Source organism: Branchiostoma floridae, chromosome 18 (genome assembly GCF_000003815.2).
Source record: "Branchiostoma floridae strain S238N-H82 chromosome 18, Bfl_VNyyK, whole genome shotgun sequence".
Lineage (NCBI taxonomy): Eukaryota > Metazoa > Chordata > Leptocardii > Amphioxiformes > Branchiostomatidae > Branchiostoma > Branchiostoma floridae.
In genome coordinates this window covers 3,515,792-3,528,872 of record NC_049996.1, presented here as the reverse complement: position 1 = coordinate 3,528,872, position 13,081 = coordinate 3,515,792, and the positions used below count along the sequence as shown (strand labels likewise).

Here is a 13,081-nt window from a genome sequence, read left to right as displayed (position 1 = left end):
GAAATTTGGTATAGATAGGCACTGGATACTTGGTAACAAGATTCAAGTCAAATTTTTGACATAAACAACTTTAAAATGATTAATTTTGGCACTTTTCTGAGGGGAAATTTGTTTTCTTTTGGCCTCCTGACGTGACCTTCCGTGACCCCACACAGAGCCACACCTGTGCGCGTCAGCCGGAGAGTTGATTGAATCAAAGACCTAGCCAATCAGCGAAGAGGAGGCCAAAGGCTAATTAATATTCATAAGCGGGGCCTCATGATCCCGTATATAGCAGTGTTCCCGCCAGGGGGAGCGAAGCCCGCCTAAGGCTCTCGCATTTTACACTATTCAGAAGGCTTTATATTGTATCAGTTCTTAGGGGCATATCTATGATAATCGCAGCAGTCACTTAACTTCTATTCAGGAGTTTAGCGTAACACTATTTCAGGTCAAACCGTCAAAGGCAACTAAAAACAAACTTTAACGTTACTGAGTTCAACAGTACTTATAACTTGTTATCCGAAGTTGAAACGCTAGCGATGGTATTTTCGCTGCGCTGTTAGCTCCGTGCGACTGTTGTTGACGGTCTTATAACGGTATATTTTGCACCCCTGTACCCTGGTATGAGTAACATTTGGTATGGATAGGCATAATATAGTTGGTAAAATGATCCAAGTAAAATTTTTGGCATAAAGTACTGTAAAAGGCTTAATTACAGCACTTTTTTAGGGGAAATTGGTTTTCTTTCGTTCTCCATGCCATGATCTTTCGGACGTTCACCCCACAGAGCCGACATCTGCACCTGCGTCTAGCCGGCAGGAAGAGTTAATTCAATTAATGGTTCAGCCAATCAGCGAAGAGGAAAGCGAAGGCTAATTAATATTCATAAGCGGGACCACACAATACGTTATCTTGAAGACTCAGGTCGTACAGACTTCTCGCCAGGATTTTTTCAAAGCGTCGGACAGGGGTCCGGGGGCCGCCGAATGTCCCTGGCGGGGTCCAGGGGCAGGGCCACTGTGGGGGGGGGGGACCCAGGTGGGCGAAGCCCCCCCGGAAGCTCTTGCATTTTAGACTATTGAGAAGGCTTCTTTTATCAGTTTTTTTGGGCCATATCTACGATAATCGTAGCAGTCACTTACTTCTCTTCAGCAATTTGACTTTAAAATATTTCGGGTCAAAGCTTCAAAGACAACTAAAACCTCATAAACAACAAACTTTACTTAGCTCAACAGTATACAAAAATGTTGTACGGGTTGCCATCCTTAGTTGAAGCGCTTATTTATAGCGCTAGTATCTTCGATGCGCCGTTAGCCGCCGTGCGACTTTTGTTGACGGTCTGATATCCCTACGTCGCCGCCTCGCTGATATTCCCACGAACATGTTTCAAGAAAAATACCCAGCAAAAAACGCTGTTCTGCGTCAAATTCTATTCCATAAAACATGTGGGACTCAGTGTTACAGTCTAAATATTTTGTAGAAGCACCGCTGTAGGAAAGAAGGTCCAAGCAATGTAAAACATCACGTAGCATGAAGTTCGCTGTCAACTGGCACACAGCACATGGCTGTTTGAAACTCTAAGTCTAATCAACAGCCGTGTTTGATTGATAGCCGGCGGTCCTTTGATGAAGTCGGCGAAAGGTGCGTTAGTTAGAAAATCTGCGTTTAGTTTTGATACGTAATTATAAGTTAGACAGTGGCGAGAATGATTATTTTCTCATCAATATTTCTCTTCAGAATTATTTGAACTTAATTGTACATCTAAACAATTGGCTTACCTGTGCAATGTTTATATGATTAATGATCATGTGTAACGTATGGCTCCTAGTCAATAGATCAGCATTTTCTCTATAGTGACCACCTGTCTATAGTGGCCACATTTCCTAGTGCTGTTGTTGTTTGACATAAACTTTGAACATTTAAATTGTAAGTAACTTTAAACTGCCAGAGTTTCAGCCCAATAAAACACTCTCAGCGCCAGCCTCGAGGGTATGAACAGACTGACCAGACAGACGAAAATAAATCCTCGAACAAGGTTCAATCGTATCTTCCGGGTCTGGCAGGAAGTTGTTAAACTAAAATAAGAATACGCTCGATGGCTGATTGCATACAAAGTAAAACAGTTTAACAGTTTTACAGCTTGAAGAAAACAAACGCTCCTACAGTACCTGCACCTGCTTGATAATTATTAAATCGTATGCCCTACTTGAATAAAAAAAGTTCATTGCAATAATAAATGTACCCACATCACAAGGAGCTTATACTTTTTTTAAACTTACACCTAGTTATCGTACTGAAAATTGTTAATGACATTACATGAAGTCATTCAACAATTTTCAGTCATGATGAAAATTTTCTGAATGGAAGGTGTGATTATTGTCATTTTCTGAAAAATAGAAGCAAGCTCTGTTTTTACCTGGAATCAATTCACAATACCAGTCCACTTTGGGGGATAATGTACTGTTAAGAGGATGTTCCATTTTTGCGCAGGGGTGATTTGGAACAGTCCAATGTTGCGTGGGAAGGGGTATGGCTGAAATATGCTGTATTTGCTCTTAAGCAAATGTCGGCCTTTCTAGTTTGTGTTATCTGTTTCTCTCATGCAGGACCATAACTGATAGCCACTATAAGTATTGTAGGAATGACTGGCAGTTATCATAGTCGAAGGAAAAGTAAATACACTAAGCCTGGGGGTTACTGTACTGGATGTTGATTGTTCATTGCTGTATTATAATTGTAAACCAAACCCAATCCCCATAGATATGACCAAACTGTGGCCTTCTGTCCAATGCACCCTGCATGCAATGAAATTGTCGGTTACCCTGAACTTTAAAAAAAATCCATTATGGGCCCAAACCCCATCCATAGCCTTGGGGCCCAAAAAGGGTGGCCTGGCTAGCCTGCAGGCTAGCCTGCTGGGCCCAGGCTTTTCCGTAAACCCAACTGAAACAGCAAAGAAACTTATTGAAGCAAAGAAACTTGTTAGTATTCTGTGTGCCACTGGCATTGGAGTTCAATTGTTCAACAGTGTAAGCTGAAAAGGGCAGAGCGGATCCGGACTGAACATAATAAGGTACATTAGTGACATTGCAGAGATATACATGTATATGCCAATCATTTTGTTTTGAGGCTCATGTTTCAGAGTATCAGGAAATATTGAATCTTGTTGTGAAACTTGCGATCCTCTATTCAAGTTGTTTACAAATTGTTAGGAGGAGTTAGTTGTACATTTCTGCCATGATCTCTTCATCCCTTACATTCCAGTTCCATAATTTCTTTGTTTGTTTTGCATTACTGGTAAACCTTTAAACAAAACACAGTCCAGTTTTGGACAGTAAGCTCAAGCTGCATAAAACGTGACAGTAAGATTTGACTAAAACGTCTCAAAGGTTGGATTTTAAAATAACGTGCTCACAAATCAGGTGATCGATCGAAACACAAATAGGACACCAACATCATGGTTGACGTCCAAACACAGCCTGACGTCACGTGAAAATACCAGATACACCAGGGCAGTCAAAGTTTTTATCAACTACGATGGACCAACATCTGTTTTTACACAGTGAACAATTTTAAGGGCAGTTTGCTAGACAGGCATTTGTTTAGATAGTATGGCAGATATGCAATGAAGTGTAAAAGAAAACTATGTCCTATGATCTACCAACCTGATGAAATTATTTTCATATGCAATTAGGTATTCATGATCGAAGCAGTTACTGTTGTAGTTTATTTTGAAACAAGCATCGAATAAATCGATGTAAACAAATGTTGACAGTAATCTTTGGTTTCCTTATAAGGAGTGACAAGATTGTTATGGTGGTTTTACATATTTCCCAACATGCAATGCGGTATCGATTTAAATATGCAATTGGCCACCATCTATGTAGCATAAAATTAGAATTCGTGGAAAGTCCCTTTAAGAGCTGGATATGATGCTACCATCTCTTTAGTAATTACAGCAATAAAAGTATACAAAAATGATAAGGTTCTGTAGCTGTATGATTTCTACAATATGTCTTGTCTACAAGATCTCTGACTTTTAAAGACTCTTCACTACCTTTTTATCCTGTGGTGCCTCGCGACTGCATCTTACTTTAATCTCATCATTTCGAGCTAGCCAATCAGATTTGCCTCCTGTTATACTTATACATTTGATTGGCATGACGTCACAGAAGCTTTTGAGATCCACCAAACGTGGATCGTTACAACGTCGGGAACGTCAACGGAAAAGACCGACGTTTCCCGAACGCACTTCTCCAACAATGTGGTTCACGACGTTAAGCACGCATGCGCAAAATCAAAAGTAAAAGCCCCCATCGGTTGATTTGCATAACCATCGGTCGAATTACATAAATGTCGTTCAATTTGCATAACCATCGGCAGATTTGCATAACCATTGGTCATTTGCATAATGATTTGTTTATGTGTCAGGGGCCTTCACCCTTGACCTTGCGCATGTACACTTAAGCTTAGTATCATGAACTTCCTTATTCTCTCTTTAAGAAACTGTCTCTCTCTTATAATCTCTGTTTCTCAGTGTCTTTCATGTTCTTGCTTTTTCAGATCTTCAGTCTTCTCTCTCTCTTTCTTCCCAGTCTTCTCCGTCTCGTGTGTGTGGTGGTTGTTCTTCGGTGTGATGTGTCGTGGCCTCCGACGGCGTCATCAGTGGAGACTCACTTGCGACCCTGGTACGGTGAAGTTGCGAACGTTCAGCGGTGCGTGCCTGAAACGATACACGAAGAAGACATTCTTGTGTAACATAGCAAAAAGTCCAGATCCAGAATACGGGATGAACAAAGGCAAACTTAAGACTACATTACGTCGACTTCATCACGTGACCTTATATTGCCTACATCAAGTGACGTCATTGGTAAAAAGTGTCAGGAAGGCCATACGACCCCCCCACACACACACACACACACACATACACACACACACACACAAACGACCATTTGTATGCCAGCCATTCCTGTCCATTATGACCCTGAAGCTAGGCCTACTCAACCAGAATCACGTTTTACGGACCCGTGACGTCATTGGTTAAAAGAGTCAAGAAGTCTATATCACCCCCCGCCCATAACCCTGTGACACTCCTTAAATAATGTAGATGATGGACAGTACCATCCATATCCTCCATTATGACCTGACCCTGAGGATAGGCCCAACAGCAGAATCTTGGTTTTACGAAGATGTGACGTCATTGGTCAAAAGACTCAGGAAGTCTATATCACCCCCCGCCCATGACCCTGTGACCCTGTGACAATGTGACAAAGGACAGTACCATCCCTATCATCCATTATATGACCTTGACCCTGAAGCTAGGTCCAGCCCACCAGAATCATGTTACAGTATCCCGTTATACGATACAGATGTATCCCCTAAAGTCACCCATCCCTTACCCTGTAGGCATAACAGTTGACCTTACATTCTCTGTCCCAAATTCTGTTTTACGCCGATGAGTAGTTATCACCAAATGACACTTTGCATTGAACGTTCTTGTTAAGCCACATATAAAGATTTATATGAGAAGGATTCGCCAAGGGAGGCTGACCATTGTGCATTGGAAGGTAACAATAGACCAATCCATTTACGGGAATGTCGGACACTTCGGCACATGGACACTTCGGCCCCCTGGCAATCAGGACATTTCGGCCCCAAGCCGAGGACACTTCGGCCCAAAGCCGAGGACACTTCGGTCCCATGCCAAGGACACTTCGGCCCCAAGCCAAGGACACTTCGGCCCCGAGTCTACTCCACAATATTTATCTAACACGTAGCCTTAGTTGACTAAATAACGTATAATTCTAGGACGTATGATTTTACTTGTACAGTATATTATATAGTGTTCTCCTGTTTACTCGAGGAAATAGTCATTAGTGATAACAATTTTTTTGCGTTTTCGGGGCATGAAGATCCCTTTTTTCTGGATGACCCTAGCTTACTTGAAGTCTTACCTACTGCGATGTATAGTTAGCCGTCTTAAACAGTCCTATAAAGTACTCCACAACGCGACCTGTTACGGATATTTTTTTTAATGTACAACATAGGTAACTTACATGTACAGCTTAAAAATGAATCTACTGCTCAAAACACCCGACTGGCATTAACTGTTCATCGTAAATATCGAAATCAATGTCCTTACAACTGCGAGCTAAGAGATTAATTTGTACATTGCATAGCATGCCCACGCACACAGGAACTAGCAGGGCCGAAGTGTCCTGGACTTGGGGCCGAAGTGTCCTGGACTTGGGGCCGAAGTGTCCTGGACTTGGGGCCGAAGTGTCCTGGTCTTGGGGCCGAAGTGTCCGGGCCGAAGTGTCCATGTGCCGAACTGTCCTGATACCCATTTACGGTCCCGACCATCTCCATCAAAAAAAGTAGAAATGCACAATGACACACAAAGATGCAAATAATTCACAGAGTGTCTCTCATTGGTTGAACCGATAATTGCCAACCTGTCATTGGTTGAACCGATAATTTAGATGGACAGCCAGAATGGACGTCTATTGCCAGCGCTCTTCTGAGGGGTGAGTTTGACCCTTCTTGCGTACTGACTACTAGCCAATAATTCACTCTATTTTTGCTGAATTTTACTATTCATAACCCCACGGAAAGGCCCGGTGGAGGCTATCATGTACTCAATGTCATGGACCACTGCTAACAAATAGCAAGTTGTGGATCGGATATCGTCTGCAATGCTTTGAAGATAGGACTTACTCAGTAGGGTGGAATCAAAATAGGAAATTGCGCGACCTTTTCGGGTGGGGTTGGGTACAATTTACTACCACACCAGCTGAAATAATCGCACACATGCGTATGTGTTTCTGCCGGGCACGTATAGCTAGCATGACCAAATCAAGATTCTTATTCTAGCAGCCATTCTGACAGTCGGTTGTCAGTCTCGACTGTCAATCACAATTAACAGTTCAACCAATGAGGTAATGACAATTAGCGGTTCAACGAATGGGGGAGTACAGTGGTTGAATGTGCGTCAAATTTTTGCACCTTGAATTTATGTTTCATTTTGCATTTCTATGTTATGATGGAGAAAGGCTAGTCACAAGCTATCCGTTACGGAAAAACCACGATGTAATAGTATACTTCCGGAAAATTGAACTGAAAGATTGAAGTTCCACTGCAGTGACATTGGAAGCCGCTAGGAGGTTCATTCTCTTAGTTTACCCCCGTCTTACCAGCATCTACTTATTTACTAGATTTCATGAACATCCATCTACAGCTTCTTGAGTTATGCTCTTGACATCAAACCCACAATGTATCCACACCACAATAGCAAAACCGAAAACATATCCTTCTGGCGAAGGTAACTTGCAGTTTGAACACAATCTAACAAAGTTAGCCCAATACATACAACATTAGAATATGAAATGTTAAAGCCGAAATTGGTGTTAAGCACGGAAAAGATTAGAGAACATAAAAACTTGTATAGCAGCAAGATATAGCTATATAGGTAAATGATCCTCATCAAATGTCATCAAAACAACCCCATAAACTGGAGGGGCTATTTCTGTCCTGAACAGGTTCATATCCCCCTCCCCACTCGCTATCTCTGACTCTACCTCACTCTGTCTGTCTATCTGTCTGTCTATCTGTCTGTCCAGCTAGCTGGCTGGCTGGCTCTCTCTCTACATGTCTCTCTCTCTCTCTCTGTCTCTCTCTCTCTCTGCCTATTTCTGACTTTGTCTCTTTCTCTGAGTCTCTTTCTCTCTCCGTCTCCCTATAGCTCTCTCTCTCTCTCTTTCTCTGCGTGTCTCTCTACAACTATCTCTCTCTATCTCTCTACGTGTCTCTGTCTCTCTGCGCCTCTCTCTCTCTCTCTGTCTCTGCATGTCTCTATCTCTTTCTGCCTAACTCTGTCTCTCTCTCTGTCCCTGTCTCTGTCTCTCTCTCTGTTGAACTGCAATCTTTGATATCCACTAAACTTTGTGGGTGGTTTTACCAATTTTTGATGTCGATAAATTGATTCTTTCCGACATCAAATGTATCTGAAATCATCACTTGTTTTTCACCTTGGTAAGAACTAACTATACCAGGAAATTTTATTTCTAAATGATATCTATTTCCTAATATATATATATATGCCTTCAACAAAAATGTTTCACAGGAACGTTTCACTTTGCCGTGCCAAAATGTTAGATGTTTTCGTTCCACATGCTACATCATCGGTATATCAAATACCATATAGCGAAGTACCAAACTATACAGTATGCTGTAGGTGGCCCTGTAATATGTACTCGTAAAGTCACATCAATATAATAGGTATGTAAACACTATAAATGTTAAGACTTTCATCTTTACTGGGGTTAAGAGGGGTACACAGACCCGTAAAGTCGAGAATCTTACGTTTCCAGAGTTTAAATCGTGATAAAAGTTTACAAGTAAATATTTCAAGGCTTAGAAACATAACGTTATATTGCTACAGGCATCCAAACTGAGACCCACATGCATTTAAAGAATCGGGTATATATGTCCCTGTAGCTCAACTGGTAGCGGTTCACAGTTGTACTTCTGGTTCCAGTTAGTTGGTAACTTGGAGACCTTGGTTCGAATCCTGTGAAGCTAGGGCATACTGCTTGGAGATGTATTCGGAAGGGAGGGGTGTAAAATAGCGGTACCGTGTTCGAGTAGGCTAACGTCACATTTGTTGAAACGAAAACGTAAAAATATACAAAAACAATTCCCATCCTTATGCGTATAGTTTGTTGTCTTTTATATCATACTTTTCGTTCCCGAAAGCTGCCCGGCCGGGCCCCGGTTTGCTTGGAAATGTGACATAGGCCTAAGGTCCCCTTTCCACTAGACGGCGATCGCGCTGCGCTCTCACTGCGACCTAAATAGAACATGTGCAACCTTTGATTTCATACGGAGTACAAAATGTAAAAGTGTGCCAGAGAAGACTACAAAAGACGCAAAGTATAAAAAGATTTATTTCGTTTCTATACGATTCGTTGAGCGATCTGCGAAATTATAGGTCGCAGAGAGAGCGCGGCGAGAGCGCCGTCTTAGTAGAAAGGGGGTATAACTCAGATGGCTACCTCACATTGTAGTACAACATTGAGAATATCATTTTTGCTACTTACCTACGCCTGACGCCCTCCAGTCTATTCTGGTGCAACCTTACGGCATAGTTACTCGGGGTATAGCTGCCGGCTTGCTGCAAACGGGGCTGCTTCACGTCACCATGATAAACCGGGGGAAAACACACGTACACATCGTGGCAGAAATACTTCCTTCTTCCCCTCGCCCCTGCAAAAACGCAGTCATGGTTAAGTCCCTTTATTGCAGTTTCCGCCGACATCTTTTCTTTCTTGTACTTCTTGTAATAGTGTTTCAATTCGTTGGAGGGGTAGGCGTTAGTGGCTGCGGCACCGGGAAAGATTTCGGATGTACCGAAGTTATTCTTAGAGTATCATGCCTATCTATTAACGGGGTATATGGGCGCGGATTGGATGTGCTTTTTTGTGTACCTAGGCAGTTTCTGCATTCCGTACGCGCTCTACAAAATCTCTTACCAGCGGGGTTTCCGAACCATGTTAAGTACCAAACCGTTCCATAATTTCATAATCTGAACATAAAATCCCAATAAACGTTGGATTTTGGCGACAAAATTGCTATTTTATTGGTGTATCGAAAAACAGGCGGGAAAACTTACATGCTAAATACTATACCATAGCTGTCAACAAGTGTAAATGATATACACAGCAGATTGATTTCATTAGCAAAGAGACCAATGCGAGGATGCGTGTTTATTTGGAATGGTAATGCCATAAATTGACCCCCAGTATCAAATAGACGTTAGAATATGGTCAAAGCAAACGTCCTAGTTTTCGCCAGTGGTTCCAGATTTCACTAACTCGTGGTGCTATACTGATCCAGACATACCGTCATGGTAAAATCCTGTGTAAGTGATACCTTGGCTATTTTAGGGGACGATATCAAATATCATATCCGGCTGCTGGGTTGCCATAATCCATATATCACATACGGCACTTTCGCTCATCCCTTGTAGCCTCTATCAGGCTTCTTCGGGTGATTGAAAAATGACAGAAATTTGCCAATAATCTGATAGAGAAATTAGCCAACTAAGATCAGTTGAAGCTCAAAATATGCAACTATTCAGTCGATTCCTATTGCAAGTTATTCGGTTTATGTGGCCAATTTTTGCTATTTTTTCAGTATCCTAAAGAGCCTGGTATAGGCTACTTTATTTATGAGTGTTCAGTCAAATGTACGTAGTCTTTTCTTTTAAATCTAGTTAGCTGATGCGAACTTGGCATATTAGCCTCAGCCAACAATATCATTCGCTGTGAACTTTCTAAATTTCATTTTCTAGCCTGGCCATGTTGATTTGATTATATGGATGGCATCTTCTGGGAACCCCAAATCGATGCGAATAAAATAAAGTTTGGCCCAAAAAAATGCCTTCATTATGAAATCAAAGTGGTCAGGTATGATGATATGAAATTCATGATATACCGAACAATAGATTATTCATTTTTATTCTTTCGCATCTTCTAATTTGACCTTGGAATCGACGTTGACATTATATGATTTCTGATATCATTTTTGCAATCTACGCCATGCATTTGCTCATTTCGGAGCTGCTTTGTACGAATTATAGAATAGTTGAAAACTTTTTTTTCATAACAGCCGGAAAATTGATGCGGACGGGATGTCATCCATATAATCAAATCGACATGGCCTAAGTGTAGATTAAAGTTGATTTCGAGCTAGTTTAGCTAACTGAAGAGCTATTCTTCCACAGATTGTGAAAGAGAAGTCAGACACTATATACAGTATTTACACTCAGGTTCATTGTACTGGAGAAAGCCCCCTAGAGCACAATGAACAGTGGAAGACGACAGAACATAACTACATTATGAAGTATAAGAAGAAGAATTATAAGTACTAATGCCAAAGAAAATAAAGGCTGCGTCATCTCTGTTAAAGTGGGAAATAGATCAATTTGTCAACCTAATTCATTGACACATCTAGCACACTGCGAAGTATTTGTCTACTCTCTAAATGGCAGATCCTTTCATGTCTACTTTTGGAGCTTAAGACCATAACTAAACAGAGAAGTCCTTAAATGATGCACCATTCAATTCCAAATATGTCCCTTTTGAAGCATCAACAACATACAACAGTTAAAAATTGATATCTGAATTCCAGATGTTATTCTTTTACTCCGAGAAGGCGGGTCACCTTCGAATTCTGACGAAGTATTGTAGTTGGGGTTAACGTTGTTGTGCTGTTCGCAGCTGTATCTCACGATCCCTTTAATTTGCTGCATTCGCATGTAGTTTGGTATATTGTCATATGTTCCTGCCCATATGGGCTAAATGCAACAGTTTGGTTGTGTTACATGGGACACTAAAGGCTAAGTACTACTACATGTATTTATAATTATACTTGGATAAACAATACATCTGGAGCTATGATATCACTATATTTAACGTTTACATGCTTCTTCCCTTTTCTTAAAATATGTGTATACTACCTCAAGAGATTTTGATAATGTATGTTGCTTTTCTTATAATTACACCGTATATGATTAAGTGATGCAGTATTTTTTCTTGATCTTAGCCCGATTCCTTTAATGATTTCATGTTTTTATCTTCATATTCATATTTCATTCACCTTAATGATAAGTCATCAGTTTTGTGGTTTGGACGTATCGCCTTGTCTTGCTTCTACGAGGAAAGAAAGTTATGTACAATGTATAGTTTCTTTTACACATTTCTATTCGTGCATGTAGTGATGACAATGCGTTCGTCGTTCCGAGTGCGCACGAGAAAGCAGCAACATGAATTGTGGGTAATATGTCAAAGGTAAAGACTCCTAAAACAGATTAGTAAACAAAACACGTCTTGACATTCTTATGCAAATCAAGACAATGGTCAAGACGGGAACTGTCTACAAGTCAGGGACCTTCACCTTTGACATAGTACCCACAATTCCTGTCGCCGCGCATGCGTACTCGAGACAGTTAGCGACCTTATTTGAAAGTCGCCGAAAGTCGTTTTTTGTGTCAATGAAGAATGTTGTTATGATACGAAGGTCACAATGTCTTCTTTCAGAGCACGAAGTGTAACGTTAGACCCCCTTTTACTATAAACAGTTTGGATTTGGTCAGACAAAGACGAATTGGAGACTCTTCGGGCGACATATGTTCGGCATGTCTGTTATTTTTTGTTTGGCAGGTTGACGAAGGAAGCTTTAAATCACTCGCGCTCAAAATATACCGTACATGTAACCCTGTCGGGGAATGTTGCCGAACACAACACATCGTGGCACCCCGTGTTATAAAATATGTTAGGGTCACATTTTCAAAATGGCGACCCCCCGAGTTGTTTGCGGCCTTGCAACGAAAGGTATGGTATACAAGGCAACGTAACACAGAAAAGGAGAAAGAACAATTAGTCAAGCTTGATCTGTGTGTATTTCTTGATAAACAGTTTAAAAATCGTTTCAAAAAACAGCCCGGCGGGGCCCAGATTTTGAAATCTGACCCAAGCATGAGAGAATGTCGCTTGGTTGTATGGTACTCTGCCGATTGCAACATCTACACGTTCATACTCTCCAAACAGATGTGAGGATGTGTCAGTCTCAGTGCGTACCTCTATGAAAATTCGAGGCACTGTTTTTGTGTGTCTGCATGTGTCTGTGTCTGTCTATCTGTGTTTCGACATTTATGTGGTCAGCAACAACATTTGGATAAGTTGTTTGGATGAGTCTTATAATATATGGGTTGATGTTAGCAAGACGAAGGTCAAGGTCGATTTTGACCCCCTTTCTTTGGCGATGTATCGAAAGTGAGAAAAGGAACAAAAAGGAACGAAAAGGAACGAAAAAGAACTACAACATAACGCCCGGTTTCTGTATGTGCTAGCGTTTTCATATGATCCTGGAAGTGCTAGTGTTTTTATTACTCAAAGGTCTCAAATTATCATGACGTCATAGATGTCAATCATCTTGCTATTTTTTGGTGTACAAAATTGTAAAGTATTCTTGGATGTGTAAAGGAGTCGGAAAATCGATCAAAAACGACCTCTTGAAAAAGTGCACTCCTGAGTACTCA

General features: G+C 41.1%; 2 long non-coding RNA genes across 2 annotated transcripts in view; one reads left to right on the top strand and one right to left on the bottom strand.

Annotated features, from left to right (window-relative positions):
* LOC118406128 overlaps nucleotides 1-3,625 on the top strand; it is a 12,388-nt gene extending 8,763 nt beyond the window's left edge. Inside the window, exon 2 of the long non-coding RNA XR_004829985.1 lies at nucleotides 2,935-3,625. This is a non-coding gene — a long non-coding RNA (uncharacterized LOC118406128). The remainder of the gene's footprint in view (nucleotides 1-2,934) is intronic.
* A 66-nt stretch (nucleotides 3,626-3,691) lies between these two features.
* Nucleotides 3,692-9,412, bottom strand: LOC118406121. Its single transcript, XR_004829978.1, has 2 exons — nucleotides 9,081-9,412; nucleotides 3,692-4,705 (listed from the first exon to the last, which is right to left on the bottom strand). It is a non-coding gene; the product is annotated as an uncharacterized LOC118406121 (long non-coding RNA).
* Between the last annotated feature and the right edge of the window lie 3,669 nt (nucleotides 9,413-13,081).